The sequence below is a fragment of the Ursus americanus genome, chromosome 12 (assembly GCF_024610735.1).
Source record: "Ursus americanus isolate L20-20 chromosome 12, mUrsAme1.1.p, whole genome shotgun sequence".
In the NCBI taxonomy this organism is placed as follows: Eukaryota; Metazoa; Chordata; class Mammalia; order Carnivora; family Ursidae; genus Ursus; species Ursus americanus.
In genome coordinates, this window is record NC_142138.1 from 71,081,538 (window position 1) to 71,100,037 (window position 18,500).

An 18,500-nucleotide genomic window follows, 5' to 3' on the forward strand; every position below is an offset into this window, starting at 1 on the left:
CTGGTCTATAGGATATACTGTAATCTCAGGGTCAGGAAGACAGAAATTGACTACCTTCCAAAATCTCTCCCTATTCTCTTTCTCTTTGTAAAAAGAGTCACTCTCCTCAGTGATTCAGGCGAGAGACCTTAAAGCCATCCCTGACTCCTCTTTCCATTCCTTTGTCCTTTGTGTCCAGTTGGTCAACATGTCCTGACGTTTCCTTGTTTGAAAAATTTCTCAGCTTCGCCTCTTCGTGCGTCCACAGCCTTGTCTCAGCCAGTCTTGAAGGCTGGATTGCCTCGGAAGCCAGTGCCTGCTGGTTCCCTACCTTTTAGTCTAACCTACCCCAAGCCCATCCCCCTTACCACCATCATGGGAATCTTTCCCAAATACTAGTTTCATCCTATCAGCCGGGGTTATTCAGCCAGGATGAAAAAAGGCTGATGGGAAGCAGGACAGTCTCTAAAGATGAAACTCTCTCCTGTAGGAGGAGGCGCAGGTTACTCCATCTGGCTCCAGCGGGCAGAACTCAGGTCTGTGGGCGGGTTTGTAGGAGACAGCCAAGAGACAAAAGACGCACTGACAGGGAGAGAGGCTACTGCACTGTCATGTCCGGTTGCCAAGTTTCCCTGCGGACACCAGTAGTAGCCTAATTAGAAAACACCCTGAAATATAAAATACCTAGAAATTGGGGCGCCTGTGTGGTGCAGTTGGTTCCGCGTCAGACTCTCGGCTTCGGCTCAGGTCACGATCTCAGGCTTGTGGGATCGAGCCCCGCAGCTCGCAGTGAGTCAGCCAGAGTTTCCCTCTCCCTCTCCCCCCCGCCCCCGCTCACTTGCTCTCAAATAAATAAGTAAATCTTAAAAAAGATACCTAGAAATCACCTTTATTGGAAATGTCAACGAGCGATGTGAGGACAATGACCAAATACGGGAAAAGTCATTGAAGAAAAATTCCCTGGCTGGCAAAGTCAAAATTGTAAAGATGTCAATTATTTCTTAATTTATTTTCAGGCTTTGTGTAATTACAGTGAAAATCCCAACAGAGTCCTTTTAGAATTGGATATAATTATTTTAAAATTTATCTGAAAGAATAAACAGGGGAGATGGCAAAGAAAATGTCGAAGGCAGAGCTTAACCGGGAGGAGTATTAGTCTTGGCTGATAGTAAAACACATAGCTTACGCATCAATTTAACAGACTGGCTAGGCAAAAATCGACCCAATTTTATATCAGCATTTAAAAAGAACAATGGGGGGATGCCTGTGTGGCTCAGTCAGTTGAGCGGCTGCCTTTGGCTCAGTTTGGGTCCTGATCCCAAGGTTCTGGGATTGAGCCCCGCAGGGGCTCCCTGCTCAGTGCGGAGCCTGCTCTGCCTTCCCCTCCCCTTGCTTGTGCCCTCTCTCTCTGACAAATAAATAAACAAAATCTTAAAAAAGAAAAAGAACAATGGGGAGAAAGGCATTTGAACAGTTGGTTAAAATTTGGGGTGTGGGGGAGGGAGTAGAGGGCTCTATCCTTAAACAGTACACCTAAATAAATCCCACTTAATTAAATATTACAAGTTAACTGTAGGAAAAAATATAATAACTCTGACAGGAGATCCATTTAGAATTTTAGCACTAAAGGTCATGAAGGTATATGTCAATTATACCTCAATAAAAAAATTTAATTCACAAAAATGTGGAATTCTGAATTAAGCTAAAGGAGGCCAAAAGTGAATGAGGAATTATTAGTGACAAAGATGATGAAAATGTAGCATTTTTACTGAGAAGTGCAATGTAACATTTTTAGTGATGAGCGCAAATATAAAAATACGAAGATCGCCTTAGACCACTGGTCGGTGTACGAATGGGTAGTTCATACACGCGTTTCCTAAGCTCCCACTGTGCCGCCACCTAGCCTCGGCCTGAGGATTCCAGTACGGTGACAGCAGTACGGGAGACAAGGGTGTCGGGGGGATAACGTGGGCTGCAAGTCCAACCGGCTTAAGCAACACAGGATCAGTGTTCAGTTCAGGTGAAAGGCAAGTCAGCGGCGCCGCAGGCCCGGGCAGGTGCTCGCGGAGCACTCTGAAGTCTCGCTCAAGACCTGGGTTTGTTCTGTCTCCTCTCTGCGCAAGAGCTTTGTTGCAGTGCTTCTTGTCATAGAGTAAAACGGGCAGCACCACGAGTTCAACAACAGAGAAATGGGTCCAGTGCGTGAGGATGTGGCTTCCCTGGGATATTATGCATTCACTACGAATGGCCTTTATGAGGACTGTGTCACATCAGGGAACAGTGCTTAGCATGCCAAGTGACAAAAAGTAGGGCACATTTTATGGACACTTACTACAGCTTTGCAAAAGAAGGAATGTTTCTAAAAAGGCTAGAAATAAATACTCTGACCCACTCACCATGCTAGTGCAGCGTGGTTTGTTTTTCTGTTTGGTTTGTGTTATTATTATTTTTTTTTTAAAGAGAGAGACAGCCAGCGAGAGAGGGAACACAAGCAGGGGGAGTGGGAGAGGAAGAAGCAGGCTCATAGCGGAGGAGCCTGACGTGGGCTCGATCCCAGGACCTTGGGATCATGCCCTGAGCCGAAGGCAGACGCTTAACGCTTAAGGACTGAGCCACCCAGGCGCCCCTGGTTTGTGTTATCTTGACCCTTCCTTTTCCAAACTTCCTATGGCGCTCATTCTTCTCTCTCCAGCAAGGCCGCTTCCCACACCGCCGTCGGCTCCTGTGGGGATCATTCCTGTCTTTGTACGTGTTCTGGTGTTATTTCCTTCACCTGGAGTGCCTTCTTCTTTTGACCCGTTACCTGTTAGATATTTACTGATCATCAACACAAGCATATTGTGCAGCGTATGGAAGATAATGTACATGAAAACGCTTTGTAAAGTGCTTTACAGGTGTTAGTTTTTATTATTAGGAATTAAAAAGGAAGAGGAGGAGAAAGAGAAAGAAACCTATTACTTGCACAGTATTGTGCCAGGTGCTAAGGGAGATCAGAATGGAAAAATCCAGAAGCTTACCATCTCATCGGGTGGGTAGGGGAAAAATAACGACGTGTGGAATGCTAACATGAGAGAGGCAAGTAGTGCTGTGAGAGAAGGGTGGAGAGGATGTGGGGTTAGAAGCAGACCCTGAAGGATTCGGGCAGGTAGGTCCCAGGAGGAAGGGCAAAAAGAAAGCCCAAGTTAGAAATAATCAGCCTGTGTGGGGGATGGTGAGCACAGTTGAAGAGTCCTGCTGGAGGAGTAGTGGGGGACTAGCGGGCAGGGGAAGCAGCTAGGGTGGGCACTGCCCCCAGAGTCCGGACTCTAATCTTTACAGCAACAGGTCTCCGATGGAGACTTTTAAAACTAGTGTGTAGGTTTCAGGGGCACAGGGGTCTTCCTCACCTCTCTTGTTCAACACTGAATCCCTAGTGCATAGAAGCATGGTTCCTGGCACACAGTAGATGCTCAATAAATGTTAGTTGAAGGGAAGTGGGAATGAAGGCTAATCCCGAAGAGGTGGACGACGCAGACTGAAAAGGTAAAGGCTGCCGGCAGAGAGACAAGTTAACAGACTGTGAGGGCACCTCCAGGCATGAAGTAATGAGAGAAGGACCTGGGCTAATGGCCACGGAACTGCAAAGTAAGGGGCTGCTGTGAGAGCCATTTGGAAAGACGGGCTAGGTCCTAGTGACCCACCAACTGAACGCAGGACATGGAGAGAAAAGAATCAAAGATAACATCAAGGAAATTCACTCCTACTTCAAGATGGCCTGGGTTCCTCTGCCAGGAAGGCTTCCCAGAATTCTCAAGCCTGTGCTGTGTGTTCCCTTTCTGAACGCAACACAAATAATCTGTACCACCCCGTTTTAGGGTGTAAACATTATAATCCAGACTTTGCTTATGTTTGTTTGCCCAACTAGACTACAAGCTCTTAAAGGTCAGGGCTATCTCCCGTCCCCGCAGCGCCTGCCTTTACGAAGTTGATGCTCAGTAAGTCTTCACTGGCTGAGAAGAAACCTGTATTCTCCTCTGTGCTGAAGAGGGTGTTCTACTTCTGTTTCTTTTCTTTTCTCTTCTTTTCCTTTTTTTTTCTTTCTTTTTTTTAATTGCTTTCATCTTCTCTCTTGGTTGGTTCCTGGAAATGAGGAGGAGGCACATTCTGAATACTAATACTTTCTCCATGGAAAAGTCAAGTGCCAACGACTGGCATTGCCACCAGCAATGAAGAATTCCATTCACTCATTTGTTCTGATATTGGCTTAGTCGTAGGGGAGTAGTGTAGCACAGAGCCTAAGCTCGGCTTGGGCTTTGGATCTTGCTTATGATCTTATTTTTTTTAAAGATTGTATTTATTTGACAGAGAGAGAGAGAGACAGCCAGCAAGAGAGGAAACACAAGCAGGGGGAGTGGGAGAGGAAGAAGCAGGCTCCCAGCGGAGAAGCCCGATGCGGGGCTCGATCCCATTACGCCCGGATCACACCCTGAGCCGAAGGCAGACGCTTAACGACTGAGCCACCCAGGCGCCCCTGCTTATGATCTTAGATCTCTCATTTACTGGCCATGCTCATTTGGAAAACTTAGTGTCTCTTAGCTTAGATTTCCTCATCCGTAAAATCGAGATGATAATGTCTACCTAATAACATTTACTGCATGCTAACCATGTGCCAGGCACTGCCATTTAATTCCCATTTGACAGATGTGGACATGGATATGCAGAGAGAGTAAGGGTGCACAGGCAGGAAGTGTAGAACCAGGAGCCAGTCACAGGCCACCTGATCCCACAGCTCTCGTGCTTGGTGCTGTGCTTTCTAGCCTCACAGGTGTGGCGGTGCGCAGCGTAAAGCTGTGTGGAAGCATCACGTGCCATGGGTCTGGCACACAGCAGACCCTGGATATGTTAATTATTGTTAATATTTTTGAGCACCTAACACGTCAAAGGTAGAGGCTTAGGCTTTGGGGATGTGAACAGGAAGAGAGACGCTCTGCCCTCAAGTTGCTACCAGTTTGGTAGTGCCACCGCTGTTTGTGGGCCAAGGGGCAAACACACAATCATAAACGAACACCACTAAAAGAAACCACAGAAAGCACAGAACTTCCTCACTTTACAGGTGAGAGCATTGAGGCCCAAATTGGGGGTGGGGGTGAGTCGCTCAAGGCGGAAGCTTGGATAAGAATCTAGACCTCCTACACTGGAATGCTGGGTCCTCGGCCGAAGAAAGTGCCCCCAAAAGGCAGGGGATGGTCCTTATCCAACACCTGTATGCACTTACAGAGCAGCTTTCCTTGGGGAGCAGAAGATGGGGTGGGGGTGCCACGGACAGGGGCAGAGAAGCCCGTCAGGTCGTCTCTGCTCACCTGGCTCACCAAGTCTGCAACTCCTTAGCATCATCGTGTCCTTCTAAGCTTCAAATGGCAACTCCCTCTTCCTTCCTTGTCTTCCAATGAGGATGGGAGTTCCATTCCAGGCTACTTCTCTAACTGGGATGCATCCTTGGCCAAGTGACAGAACCTCTCTGATCCTTGGGTTCCTTCTCTTTAAAAAGAAAGCCAAAAAAAAAAAATGGGGGTTGGACTAAGGTCCCTTTCAGCTCTAAAATGGCGTGGGTCTCGTGGGGGAACGCTTTCAGAGCACGTTTACTCAGCAAACCTGAAAAATAGAGAAGAATTTTTTGTTTGCCAAGCAGAGGTGGCGCTGCACTGCACGTTGCAGCCACAAGAGGGCAGTAGGTCCTCGAGCACCTGGGCAGGTGGCCGTGGTGGGCCCCACAGGAAGAGAAGAGGCAGGCTCTCTCCCGGACCTTCCCTGGGGTCACGGAGTTCTCCTGTTGTAAATGCCAAACTCACTTCTTTAGCAAAGGGCAGCCAGCAGGGTTGGGGTGAGACAAGGGAGCAATTTTGCAAATTAAGTCTAGCATCAAAAAGATGAAAGACCAGGGCTAAAAAGAAATTGGATTCTAGGAAAGTAAATATTTTATGAAAAATTGAAAATTTATCCCTGTCCTAGTTTAAGTTGCCTACAGCTCACATCATCAGAGGCAGAGCTTTGAGAAGAGCTGGGAGCATTTTACAGGCTGATAAAAAGTTTGGCAGGCTAAAAGGTGATTTTAAAACCTTGTTTGTGAGGCTCATGTGTTAGACCAGCGTTTCCTAAAGCTACTTGAGAAGTTTCAGTTTATTTTGCTCATGTTTAGTAAGCCCTTACTCAAGAAAGAATTAGTTCTGGAAGCTTCCAAAGAGCTCAGCCAAGCTACCACTATTTTTGTTTGTTTGTTTGAGATAGCGTAAAATAACCCAAACTATCATGTGTCATCGAATGAAGAGCACCAGCCTGGACACATTAATGTGTGGAAAGGAGAGGAAGTGAGGATGTCGAGGAGGCCTGGGTACTGGCTTGGCTTATCCTCTTCCAGAATTCCAGTCAGCAATAATCACATTCCAGATCATCACAAAAGCCCATAGATTCCAGATGACCTGCCCAAGGGCCTTTTCAAATATAAGAGACCTTGATTCCTTGAGAAGACAATTCCCATTGTAAATTACAATCTTGCAAAACTTCTACAGCACCCGCACAACAAAAACTTAAGCCTGAGTCTTGTATAGAAAGGGAATCTTGCTTAATTATCAGCAGTAGAGTTACAGCTTCCATTCCTTTTTGCCTCCACACCCAGGGCCATGAAGGGGTGATGGTTGGGATTAAGCTGCTCGCTGCCTTACTCATCGAGCCTCATTTCTGCACCTCTATCACCTTGTGAGTTTCCAAAACAGACTGTGTCCTCCCCCACCTCTCTGCTTTTGCTTTTGCTGTTCCCTCTGCCTGGCACTCTCTGCCTTGCCTTAGCTTTCTAACAAGCTTCTATTCAACCTTCAAAACCCCACTCAAATGACACGGTTTGGCGAAGTCTTCCCGACTCCCCAGAGAATCCCCAACAGTTAATCAGTGCTCCCATAGCAGCTGGTCCAAAACTTATCCCATTCTGCAATAATTGTTTGTTTTCATGTCTGCCTCTCCCCCCAGACCTGAGAATTCCTGCAGGGCAGAGCTAATGATTTATCCCTGTGTCTCCAGCCTTGGCCCAGTGCCTGGCCCGTTGTGGATACTCAGCCAATGCCAGCTGAACGGAAGTGGATTCTCTTTCCTGTAACCAGCACAGTGTCTTGCGAGGTGACTGACCAGGCTCACAGAACGAAACAAAATCCTTCTTGAAGGGAGCCCTGGAGCACTGCCTGGTATCAGGAGCTAAATGCAGAAAACTGCTAACATTCGATGTCTGTGCTTTGGAAGGCACACAGCATTCAAAGCTTTTAATGGAGGCTATTTGCCTAGAACCTATTTTAAGAATAAGATGACACGTAAGGAGAAATTTTCTGATCATGTGATTGAGCTCTGGGACATGCATTTAAGGGAGTGATGGGTGCTCCCTGTTGAAGATCTTCATAATCTAGATGTTTTGGAAAAGACTGTTTGGAGGGAGTAGGTTACATATGAACAGAGACTTCTGATTATAAGTTTATGTAACAGAAGCACTCAGCTCTGGGCACTGGACATGGGGTGCGGCTTTGCTAGCTTCCGGTGGAGTGACGTGGCCCTCCATGAATGGTTGTTGGGGTTGGATACACAACTCACTTCTCTGCACAGCTCCTCACAGCTTGGTCTCATTTGCAAACATCTGAGGGATTAGGAAATATTAGTAGATATGTGTTGTCAGTAAATAGGCTCTGTGAGCGCTGCCAGCACCCGCTGGTGCTAAGTGCCTGTGCCTTCCCTAGCCCCAGGTCTTCCTCTCTGCCTCCTTGGCCCAAAGGCTCTTGGCATGGGTGTGGGGAGCCCCAGCTGTACTGAGAGAGGACTAGGAGACGAAGGAAGGGGCAGGTAACCTTCAAGGGGAAAGGAAGTAGGTTTCATAGTTGGTTCCATTCTGTGTGTGGGGGTTCCCTTGCAGGGCACTTTTGGGGGATGGAATTTCTTCATCTGCACGCCAGTCAAGACGACAGCGGGTATGAGAAAAGAGGGAAAGATGAGACATGATGTGGAAAGTAGTGATTGCCGAGGCTAGGAAATGATTCTCACCCACAAATTAAAATGGGCAAAAGCTCAACATTAGGTTATCAGAGAGAACCATGAATTTGTATTATACGTTTGTACCTTTTTCAAGTTGAGTGAAGTTCCTTCATTGTATATCTTAAACAGCCTCACTATTTTATTAAATTTTTTATTGTGATAAAATAGACATAAAACTTATCATTCTAACGACTTTGAAGTGTATAATTCTGTGGCAATAAGTATATTTACATTGTTGTTCGACCGTCACCACCATCCACCTCCAGAACTTCTTCCTCTTCCCCAGCTGAAACTCCGTACCCATTAAACACTAACTCCCCACTTCCTCCTCCCCCAGCCACTGGCAACTACCATTCCACTTTCTGTATAAATTTGAATACTCTAGGAATCATATAAGTGGAATCATACAATATTTGTTCTTTTGTGACTGGCTGGTTTCACTTAGCCCATCTTTCAGATTCATCGGCGTTGTAGCATGTGCCTCATTGTTTTATTATTATTATTATTTTTTAGAGGCGGGGAGGGGCAGAGGGAGAGGGAGAGAGAGACTCTTAAGCAGGCTTCATGCCCAGCACATAGCCCCATGCGGGGCTTGATCTCACAACTCTGATATCACGACCTGAGCCGAAATCAAGAGTCAGATGCTTAACCGTCTGAGCCACACTGTTTTGTAAGTGTATCCTGCAAAATCTTATTTCTTAAAGTGTCTCCATGTATAGATTAAGTAGGCATCGTCATCTCTAGTTTACAGTCGGAGAAACCAAGTTGAAGAGAAGATAAGAGCATCGATATGACAGGCTGCGTCTTCAAATCTATATCCCTCACACCCTTCTTTCTTTCGGCAGAGCCCCGATTTTGTTCTCCTATTTACTGGCAAGCTCTGCAGGGACTACTCTTAGCTCCATGAGTAAGTCTTGATTAGTTTGAATCAATCACAGTAATTTCGGTTCCTTTGCCAATGACTGGTTTAAGTGATACACTTTTGGCCAATGAGACATGAGAGAAAACCGATGCAAGACTTTTAGAAAGAGTTCCTTTGCTTTTACGAGTAGACACAAGAAGAAACTTCCTATTTTCTGCTTCTTAAAGTGGTCACGTGTGTGTGACGCTTGGAACTCAGTAGCCATCTTGCCACCATGGGAGGAGTCAGCCAAATGTTGAAGTTGCAGAGGAGAGAGATGGAAGGAATCTGATCCTTGACGATATGAATAAGCTGCTGAGTTAATCAACACTCGAACTCCCCACCTTAATCTTGCTATTTATGTGAGATCATAAATTTCCTTGTTGTTTAAAGCACTTTAAAATTTTCTGTACTTGCAGCCAAAAGCGTACTGAATGACATGTTAAGGATTACAGCTAAGCAGGAATGCAGAGGACACAAGTCTCACTCCCTTTTTCCACTGGATGATGCTAGTGACTCAGGACTGGTCTTTCTGCTATGCGATCTCCCAACCTATTGTATTATTTCTGAACTGTTGGCTCTGGGAAGTAATTTCTGGGAAAAAGGACCCATGGAAAATTAAGTTTGATTTTGAGGAAAAAGTGGGGGGCATTGGAGAAAACGAAGAGAGACCCAGATAACACAGTGACAACTGCCTTGGGAGTTACAACTGGAAGGACGGTGAAAAATGTTATTTGGGAATGACCCTCTGAAACAGAACAAGTGTGGTGAGAGGGGCTGATGGAAAAAAACCAGCCAGTGTGGCTGTAAGAGCCAGGGAGCTTTTCCTTCCAATAGGAAGCCCAGCAAATCTTGGAGAGGTGGTATGTAGCAAAGTGGGAGACAAGGGCATGATATGAAGATGGCCAGGTGAAGGGCTCTGAAATATCACAACTACTGGTTGCTGCTAGAGAAGTAACATAATTATAATTACATACCAAGCTGACGCCAATGGTCACCTAAGTGAAGCCCATGGTAGATGGTACTGGCTACTTTGTATAGTTTACCCACAGCTTTCTTTTGGCTTGTGACGTGGGTGAGTGATCCAGGTTTGGACAATCCTAGTTCTCTGTCCAGGCAACTTTAATTGGTCCAGGTGATGGGCACATGAAAGGGTCAAAGTTCTTCCCTGAGAAATATTTGGATTTTGAGAAAAATAAGGTGTTTCTCACTAATAGATAAAGAGAAGAAGAGATGAACAAAAATGAAAGACAGATGAGAAAGAATGAGGTGGCCCTGGGTTCTCTGTGTCTGTCCCTACGGCTGTGGTTCCTATAGTGCTTGGTTTAAATCAAGGAGCCATCCCAGTTTGGCAGATTGTATTTTTCAGAGTTGGCCACTTGCTACATCCCATCCCACATACTCTGATTATGTTGCAAAATTGACACTCTTCTCATCTAGTGGTTGTGTCTGTGTCCCCTCCTATTGTACCTGAGCAGACCTGTCTGACCACCAGGACCAAAGCAATATGGTGGAGTGATGTCATGTGACTTTCAATGCTGAGTCATAAAAATTCCATGCACTACTGCTTAATTCTTCCAGGACATTTGATTTTGGAACTCAGACACCACGCTTGAAGAAGCCAAGAAGAAGAAACCACATGAAGAGGCTATGTGTGGGGGTCAGGCCAACAGCCCCAGCTGAAGTCCCAGCAGACAGCCAGCCTCAACTGCCAGGAGTAAAACATTCCCAGATGACCTCAGCCATCCAGTCACCCTTAGCTTTTGAGTCTTCCCAGCTGAGGCCCCGGGCAGTATGGGCCAGAAACCAGTCATCTCTATGTGTCCTATCAGAATTCCTGACCCACAGGGCCATAAGCATAATAAAATGGTGGTTTCATGCCGCTAAGTTTTGGGATGGTTTGTTACACAGCTACAGTTAACATGAATACCCAGTGTCCTTCTTAGTTATGTGAACCCATAAATTCTCTTTGTTTTGCTTAAGCTAGTTTCGATTAAGTTTCTGTGACTTGCAACTAAAAGAAATTTGATTCATATACCCTTTATTCTGCAGGTATTATTCACTCTTGCAAATCAGTGACTCAATTTACCAAAAATAAATAAATAACTAATTTTTCATGTGGTCTTCATGGAGAAAGTACAGAAAAAATAGTGAGGAGGATAGAAGACTCAGAATTAGGAAAAGGGTGTAAAAAAAGGACTCTCTTTTTTGTTTTCTTCAACCCATGAGTCCATGGGTAATGACATGCTTTATTGCCTCATTTAAACCACTTCATTTTTCTTTCTTAGTGTTGAGTTCTGGCCACTGATGTGCTGAGGGACCTCTGACAAGACGTGATACATTGCTCAGTCTATTTGTTTTGTCAGAGAGTGGTAGTGGAGGGAGCTATTTCTTCATCAGCGAAATGAGGGAATGGGGCTAGATGTGGTATCTATTAGTATACATATTAATGATAACTATATGCTAAGCATTATGTTACGTGTTTTCCACATATCACTCATTTTACCCCCGTACAGCAGCTGTTATTAGACACTTTCTGGTCCTTTTCTGGACTAAGATTCCATCGATACTCCTTCTCTTGTGCCTCTCACTCTCCCACTCTCTGAGGACACAAGTCACGTGTGACAAGTTCCTTGTTTTCCAGAAACTCACGTTCAGACTGGAAAGGTAAAGCCGGACTAGACGTTAAATGATCACCATTGAAACTGAGTGTCATAAATACACAGGAGTTACATTTGTTTTCTGCTGCCGTGCAACAGATGACCACAAACGTAGCCCCTTAACACAACACACATGTATTATTTCATAGTTTCTGTGGGTCAGGAGTCTGGACTCAGCTGGGTCCTCTGTAGGGTCTCACAAGCCTGCCATCGAGGCGTTGGCTGGGCTATGTTCCTTAGGGGAGCCCAGGATCCCCTTCCAAGCTTATGTGGTCAGCGGCAGAACTTCTTGTAGGCACGGGACAGAGGGCCCCTACTTTCTTGCTGTCAGCTGGGGGCAAGTCTCCGTTCTTAGAGGCTCCTGCAGCTCCCTGCCGTGGGCCTTCTCCATAGGCAGGTCAGAACACAGCAGCTTTCTTCCTCAGAGCCAGCGGGAGACTCCTTCATCCTAGTTTGCTGGGAAGTGTTACATAACGTAACTGTTAGCATGGGAGTGACACACGTCACCTTTGCCACATTCTGTTGCGTAGAAGAAAGTCACAAGTCCTGCCCACAGGCAAGGGGAGGAGATTACACAAGCGTGTGACTCACCGGGAGGTGGTGGTGGTGGGGGGTGCCCCTGCAAGGTGTGTCTGCCACAGGAATTTAGAAAAAAAGATAAGTCAGAGTGAACTGGAATCCTCAAGGCAGGCTCTATGGAGAGACTTAAGCTAGAGCTTAAAGGAGGAGTAGAATTTAGACTCACAAAAAGGGAAAGAGAAGAGGCAGATTATCTAGGATCAAAGGACCGTACACATATGAGCAAAGGTGTGAAGGTGGGGTTCTCACTTAAGTTAATGCCCACACAAAACCTAATGGAAACCTGCTGACTTTTTACATCACAAAGGGTAGGAGGAATTTCTTTCTTTCTTTCTTTCTTTCTTTCTTTCTTTCTTTCTTTCTTTCTTTCTTTCTTTCTTTCTTTCTTTCTAAGATTTTACTTACTTATCTGAGAGAGAGAGCAAGCGCATGAGCAGGGGGGAGGGGCAGATGGAGAGGGAGAAGCAGACTCCCTGCTAAGCAGGGAGCGACTCCAGGGTCAAGACCTGAGCCATAGGCAGACGCTTAACCCACTGAGCCACCTAGGCACCGCTCTTTTTTTTTTTTTTTAAGATTTATTTATTTATTTGAGAGAGAGCTAGCAGAGGCGAGGGGCAGGAGAGGGAAAGAGAATCTTTTTTTTTTTTTTTAAAGATTTTATTTATTTATTTGACAGAGATAGAGACAGCCAGCGAGAGAGGGAACACAAGCAGGGGGAGTGGGAGAGGAAGAAGCAGGCTCCTAGCGGAGGAGCCTGATGTGGGGCTCGATCCCACAACGCCGGGATCACGCCCTGAGCCGAAGGCAGGTGCTTAACCGCTGTGCCACCCAGGCGCCCCGGGAAAGAGAATCTTAACCAGACTATGCTGAGCACAGAGTCCCAGGCAGGGCTCCGTATCATGACTCTGAGATCACCACCTGAGCCAAAATCAAGAGTGGGATGCTTAATCGATTTAGCCACCCAGGCACCCCAGAACCTTTTTCTCTCTTTAACCAAAAGGAAGCTGGGTAGTGAAGAGAGTCCTGGCCGTGATGTCAGAAAATTTGGGTTCATGGTTCAGTTTGCTATAAACTAGCAGTATGACTGGGGCGGGCTGCTTAGCTAAGCCTCATTTCCTCTGGATGCTTCTATTGACATGGCTATCGTGAGGACTATGGAAGCTCTTGGGTTGGAAGTGCTCTGCATACTTTCTGGGTCCCCTTTCCAAAGGCAGCTTCAGCGAGTTCCAAGACCCCACTCTCTCCAAGGACACCTTGCTCTTGCTCTCGGAATCCTCTTTCTCAGTGTCACCAGGTCTCTCTTCAAGTCTCCTGAACGGCTGGAGGGAGGCATTCTCCAGGTTCTGGCCTTGGCCCCCCTAATCACTTTGTTTCCCGCTCTGCCTGGTGCACTCCTCCAGCACCACGCACCACCCGGAGCCCACGCTCACCAACACATGCTCGGGCAGACCCTTTCCCCAGCACCAGACTCACGCATCCAACCAATTACTCATCTGTCCGTCCTGGATCTCCCCCAGACCCCTCAAATCCCTCGTACCCAGAACTAAACTCTTTGTCCTCCCCTCGAATCTCTTCTTCTTCTGCCTGGTCTTGGGAAATCACACCACCAAGTCTGGGCTCTTAGGCCATTCTTTCCCGCCTTGCCCCCACATCTGAGCTCCAAGTGGTGCCAAGTTCTCTCTGCCTGGTGAGGCCCTCTGGTCACCATGGCCTAAGCCTCCCTCTTGTCAGTTCTTGTGGGAATCAGGGCACCTAGTTCTCAACCGGTCCTCCTGGCTCACTTTGTTCTCCACACTTCCTGCAGGATGAACTTTCTCAAGCATGGATTTAATAATATGTCTGCTCTGCTCAAAACCAGTCAGAGGCCCCTAAATACTTGGGAGTGATTTTCAAACTCCTGGACAAGATATTCAATATCTGAAATCCTCTCAGATGTGATTCTTGCCCACCTCCCCTCTTACACCTCCAGTCCTACTGACTGCTGTCAGTTCTCACACTGCACCATGTTCTTTCAGGTCTCTGCATTTCAGTGCACTGTTCCTCTTGTCAGAAACACCTGACCACACCATCCTTCTCTGCCTTGCTGACCCTTCTCATCCATGATTACTCAGCTTAGTGATTCCATTTTCAAGACCCCTCCTATGAGCACTCTTGCCAGCTCGTGCAGACCTCTAGCACAACTCTCATTACTCTGGAGACCCAAAGCCGGTGTTGTAATTGTTTTTTCTTTTGCTCTCTTCCTAGATTGTGAGTTCTCGTGAGCAGTATGGTGTCTTATTTTAGTTTCTTATTTTGATGCTCTGATCACTTTTTCTTCCAATCTGATCCTTTCGACATATTTTATGTATTTATTTTTTGAATAGGTAACACATTCATCTGTCTAAAATTTCAGAAGCTACAAAAAGCTGTATAATGAAAAGTTTCCCTCCAACCGCTGTCCCCACTCCAGCCGTCCCGTTCCCCTCTCCAGAGGCGATCAATATTATTAGTTTCTTGTGAATACTTCTAGGGATATAAATACTTCGAGAGATAAAAACATATCTATGGTTCCCCCTTTACACAAAAATGTTGTCACGTTCTCCAGCCTGTGCTGTACCTTGTTTTCACTTATGCACTGTACCCAGGAGATCATTTAATTGCAGCACATAAAGAGCTTCTTATCCTTTATTTTCAGTTTTCAGCTTTCCATTGTGGTTGTATCCTAGTTAACCAATGAACATTAGGTTATTTCCAGTCTTTTGCAAATACAGATAAAACTGCAATGACTGTCTTCACAAAAATGTCACTTCACACATGTACAAGTGTGACAGTAGAACGAATTCCTAGAAGTGGAGCTGCCACATCAAGGAGTATGTGCATTTGCAAGTTTCACCATGTCATACTGCCCTTCATGGAGTTTGTAGATAAAATCTTATTTATCTTTGTATCCCTAGCCACCATTGCTGAGTCTAGAACAGAGCAGGCATTCAGTACATTTTTTTGTCAAATAAACAAATGAAAAAAATAGCTCTTTCAGTGGAAGCTCCCTTTTTCCTTTCTTTAATGTCTTTAGTGGATAAATAAAAACATCCAGTGGAAAAAAGACAGTCTCTTCAATAAATGGTGCTGGGAAAATTGGACAGCTACATGCAAAAGAATGAAACTTGACCACTCTCTCACACCATACACAAAGATAAACTTCAAATGGATGAAAGACCTCTATGTGAGAGAGGAATCCATCAAAAACCTAGAGGAGAACATAGGCTGCAACCTCTTTGATATCGGCCACAGCAACTTTTTTCATGATACATCTCCAAAGGCAAGGGAAACAAAAGAAAAAAATGAACTTGTGGGACTTCATCAAGATAAAAAGCTTCTGCACAGCCAAGGAAACAGTCAAAAAAACTAAGAGGCAGCCCACGGAATGGGAGAAGATATTTGCAAACGACACTACAGATAAAAGATTGGTATCCAAGATCTACAAAGAACTTCTCAAACTCAATACACGGGAAACAAATAATCAAATCAAGAAATGCGCAGAAGATATGAACAGACACTTTTCCAATGAAGACATACAAATGGCTAACAGACACATGAAAAAATGTTCAAAATCATTAGCCACCAGGGAAATTCAAATCAAAACCACACTGAGATACCACCTTACGCCAGTTAGAATGCCAAAAATTGACAAGGCAGGAACAACAAATGTTGGAGAGGATGCGGAGAAAGGGGATCCCTCCTACATTGTTGGTGGGAATGCAAGTTGGTACAGCCACTCTGGAAAACAGTGTGGAGGTCCCTCAAAAAGTTAAAAATTGAGCTACCCTATGATCCAGCAATTGCACTACTGGGTATTTACCCCAAAGATACAGACGTAGTGAAGAGAAGGGCCATATGCACCCGAATGTTCATAGCAGCATTGTCCACAATAGCTAAATCGTAGAAGGAGCCGAGATGCCCTTCAACAGATGACTGGATTAATAAGATGTGGTCCATATATACAATGGAATATTACTCAGCCCTCAGAAAGAACGATTACACAACATTTGCAGCAACATGGACAGGACTGGAGGAGATTATGCTAAGTGAAATAAGTCAAGCAGAGAAAGACAATTATCATATGGTTTCACTCATTTATGGAACATAAGAAATAGCAGGAAGATCGGTAGGAGAAGGAAGGGAAAAATGAAGGTGGGGTAAACAGAAGGGGGAATGAACCATGAGAGACTGTGGACTCTGGGAAACAAACTGAGGGCTTCAGAGGGGAGGGGGGTGGAGGATTGGGATAGGCCAGTGATGGGTATTAAGGAGGGCACATATTGCATGGTGCACTGGGTGTTATACGCAAATAATGAATCATGGAACATTACATCAAAAACTAAGGATATACTATATGGTGACTAACATAATAAAAATTTATTATAAAAAAAATTCCTTCCCATTCAGAGCTCAGTTCAAACCAAATGATTGTACAGTATCATTGTAGAGCAAAATTCTTACTCCAACTTGTATTATTTCCCCTATTTGTGCAATTAATTGACTCCCTTCTTCATTAGGTTGGTTATAAAATAAGGTCATACTAACTTTTATGTTCTAACATAATAACTGAATCCTCATCCCACATTTTGTGAGATGTCTTAATTATTCTACTACTCTCCTCCCCCACATCCTGAGCAATTGCTGGAAACCCATACACAGCCCACAAATTCTTTCAGGGGGCTGCTTGTTGCTTTTATAAGTCATCAGACCTGTCTCTGCAACGTAACTTTTACTTTGCTTTAAGATTTTATTTATTTATTTAGTTGAGAGAGAGAGAGAGAGAGAGGGAGAGCGAGCGAGCATGGGGGAGGCAGAGAGAGAGGGAGAGAGAATCTGAAGCGGACTCTGCACTGAGTGTGGAGCCCAACCAGAGGCTCCATCTAAGAACCTCAAAATCATGACCCTAGCTGAAACCCAGAGTCAGACACTCAACCGAATGAGCCACCCAGGTGCCCCACTTTTATTGTCTTTTTAAAACTATAAATCCCTGTTGCTTCTCCTGGATTATTTACTAGCTGTGTGGCTTCTCTATGCCTGTTTATTCATCTATAAGTAGGGCACATTATGGGATTGTGAACATTAAATAAAATTATAGATGGAAAGTCCTTAGAATATGTTTGGCACATAGTGATGTTGAAAGAAACAGTCCTTCATGGGTCTGTCATGCTTCTACTCATCTTCCTGAGTATGCCGAAAATGCAACACCCTGACTGCTGTTTACCAGGGTCAATTCTCAAGGTTGTGTTTATAGCGAGCAACTTTAAGAAATGAAGTAATGTCTCCCTCCAGGACGGAGAACAGGTTTGCTTACTACTTCCCATAGCATGGTAGGCTCCCCAAACTCAGTGTTCCCTCAACTGTGCTGTAAATCCACCAAGTAAGTGCACGGCATTCACGTGAGCCCTCACGTCAGCCCCATAAGACTTACGGGGAGAAGAATTGTCATAAACGTGCTGAAGCTCATGTCCCTTCCTGTGTCCTAATAGTCCTTTGTCTCCGACCCAGGAATTCTGTGTCTTTTGTCGGCATCCAAAAAACAGTAACAGACTAACTTACCAGCCAGTCAGTAGGGTAAAATAAAATACCAGACTCGAGTACTAAGTGCTTAAGTAAGCTATTTTCATTATTGTTGCTCTTGCTCTTTTTTCTGGCCTTTGCCGGGCATTCTGCACACTATCCGTGAGCGTACATTTGGGTAGGTAGCTGAAAAACAGCAACTGCTGCCAGTGGCAAAGAATTCTGCTGTGCTGTTGGGGGCAATAAAATAAATTAGAAAGAAAGGTAACTTCAAAATCATTGCCCAATTTAAAGTACTACTTGGCCCCTCTACCACCCAGGTCTCAATTGTTGAGACCCGAGTTCTCCCTGCAGACACTTTTCGTAGAGTTGGAGCCTAGCTTTTATGTAGTTGCAATACATGGAAGTTGCGAAAAGATAACCGGGCCTCAGTTCCTGTTACCTAACAGCTGGATGACTCTGGGCTCTCTACGGTTCAGTGTCCGAATAAGTGAAAGAGAGAAACAAATTCATGATCCAGTCAGCTCACAAGGCTGTTGGGGCTACAGAATAAAATAATATATGTGAACACAGAAGGTACTGAACAAATGAGTTGTTATAATTTAAGGTTGCAACTTAAGGCTGTCGAAACACAAACATCAGTTTATCCTAATATTATTACGAAATGAGTTATGAAATGAAAGAAGAAAAAACTTGCCCCACGTCAACAGCTGAATCAGTCCGCCGCGCTCGGTGCTGTGTAAGCTGCTCAAACTACAACTCCCGATAGGCTTTGTTCTCCAACTGCGTCACATAACCTCCGC

General features: G+C 45.2%; 1 long non-coding RNA gene across 1 annotated transcript; it reads right to left on the reverse strand.

The window, feature by feature from the left end:
• Positions 1-1,728: 1,728 nt before the first annotated feature.
• LOC148109232 (uncharacterized) lies at positions 1,729-18,425 on the reverse strand. The gene is made up of 2 exons (XR_015726416.1): positions 5,319-18,425; positions 1,729-4,098 (listed from the first exon to the last, which is right to left on the reverse strand). It is a non-coding gene; the product is annotated as an uncharacterized LOC148109232 (long non-coding RNA).
• Positions 18,426-18,500: the final 75 nt, after the last annotated feature.